Consider the following 2,202-nt stretch of genomic DNA (forward strand, 5'->3'; position numbering starts at 1 on the left):
CTCACCTACCTTACACATATTCAGAGAACCTAAATTAGCCTATACTTGAGCTAAAAAATCTAACACTACTTGATAATAAACTGTTGAATATTTTGCGTAATTTAGTGGACACTGTACTGAAAGTGAAAAACAGCATGGTTGTATGGGTACTTGAAGTATGGTCTCCATACCATCTTAAAGTTAAAAAATCATAAGTCATTCAAACCATTGTTGAGTCAGGAACCAGCGAGCGGGACCAGCCGTGAAAATCTCTAGAAGATGATGGTGTTCTTTAAAACACTTCGAAATAATGGGAAGAAAACCACCGCTGGGCTTTGCCTGCTGACCTGGGGAGGCCATTGGCTGTATGGAAAACACTGACAGAGGCCCGCTCTGTTGCCCGGGTTGGAGTAAAGTGATGTGATCTTGGCTTACTGCAACCTCTGCCTCCTGGGTTCAAGTGATTCTTCTGCTTCAGCCTCCTGAGCAGCTGGGACTATGGGTGTTTGGCAATCAACTCATTCCTCCCAATGCACAAATGAAGAAGGCAACTGTTTTTCTCAATCCTGCAGCTTGCAAAGGCAAAGCCAGGACTCTATTTGAAAGAAATGCTGCCCCAATTTTACATTTATCCGGCATGGATGTGACTACTGTTAGGAAAGATTACGAGGGACGAGCCTGGACCTGATGGAAAACACAGACGTGAGCATTGTTGCAGGAGGACACGGGACAGGCAGGAGGTCGTAACTGGACTTCTTCGACGACAGATGAGGCTACCTTCAGTAAGATTCCCATTGGATTTATCCCACTGGGAAAGACCAGCAGTTTGAGTCATATCCTCTTTGCCAAAAGTGGAAACAAAGTCCAACATATTACTGATGCCACGCTTGCCGTTGTGAGAGGAGAGACAGTTACACTTGAAGTCCTGCGGATCAAGGGGGAAAAGGAACAGCCTGTGTTTGCAGTGACCGGCCTTCGATGGGGATCCTTCGATGGGGATCGTACTGGTGTCTTGGGCCTCTAAAAACTAAAGCAGCCCACGTTTTCAGCACTCTTAAGGAGTGGCCTCAGACTCATCAAGCCTCTGTCTCGTACACGGGACCTACAGAGAGACCTCCCAGCGAACCAGAAGAGACACCTGTACAACGGCCTTCTTTGTACAGGAGAATATTACGAAGGTTTGCATCCTTCTGGGCACAACCACAGGATGCCCTTTCCCAAGAGGTGAGCCCAGAGGTCTGGAAAGATGGGCAGCTGTCCACCATTGAACTGTCCATCACAACACGGAACAACCATCTTGACCCAACTAGCAAGGAAGATTTTATGAACATCTGCATTGAACCTGACTCCATCAGCAAAGGAGACTTTATGACTATAGGAAGTCGAAAGGTGAGGAACCCCAAGCGGCATGCTGAGGGCATGGAGTATCTCCAAGCCAGCCAGTGCACTTTGCTTGTCCCCGAGGGGGCCGGGGGCTCTTTTAGCATCGACAGTGAGGAGTATGAAGCAATGCCTGTGGAGGTGAAACTGCTCCCCAGAAAGCTGCAGTTCTTCTGTGATCCTAGGAAGAGAGAGATGCTGGCAAGCCCCACTCAGTGAGCAGGCAGAAGATAAGTGCTCTGTGACCACACTTTAGGCCACCGGTGGGACCAAAAGGAAACAGGAGCCTCAACCATCCCAACAGTGTTGTCAGAGGGTCCCAAGGGCATTTTCAGGCAAGTACCCCTCTGCCCTCTCCAGCAGTGCTTCCCAGTGTGCTCTGTCACCTGCTTTGCAATCAGCTTTGTTCGTGCATGTTTTATTTTGGTGTGACGGTCGACCCTCCTAAACACGAACTTTCCTCAGGCTGGTTCAAGATGGAAAAAGACTTCCTTCTGATTTCTTCCGTAATGCAACCACAGTGGAGAGCCCACAGTGGGCTTAGCCTGCCTAAGCCCTTCCATTCTTGTTCTGTTCCTTGACCATGCTGGTAATTCCGGGGAAAGTGCCTTACTTCCCTGGTGACCCTTTCCTACTTCTAGGCTCCTCCATGGGTGCTGCTATTTTGTGAGCTCCGACTTCTGTTTAGCTTTTATTTCAGTTCTCTATTCTCAGTCCAGAAATGTATGTGAGGTTGTTTCCACCTCCAGCCATGGCTACAATACTGTAAAATGCTAGTTTTTATTTTCTTAAGTAGTGCTTCCTAAACGGTTTGCATGAGAGCCACCTGGGATGCATGTTGAA

At 48.1% G+C, this 2,202-nt stretch overlaps 1 pseudogene; it reads left to right on the forward strand.

Annotated features, from left to right (window-relative positions):
* The first annotated feature begins 227 nt into the window (after positions 1-227).
* Positions 228-1,731, forward strand: LOC100415666 (acylglycerol kinase, mitochondrial-like; annotated as a pseudogene).
* Positions 1,732-2,202: the final 471 nt, after the last annotated feature.

Source organism: Callithrix jacchus, chromosome 15 (assembly GCF_049354715.1).
Source record: "Callithrix jacchus isolate 240 chromosome 15, calJac240_pri, whole genome shotgun sequence".
NCBI lineage: Eukaryota > Metazoa > Chordata > Mammalia > Primates > Cebidae > Callithrix > Callithrix jacchus.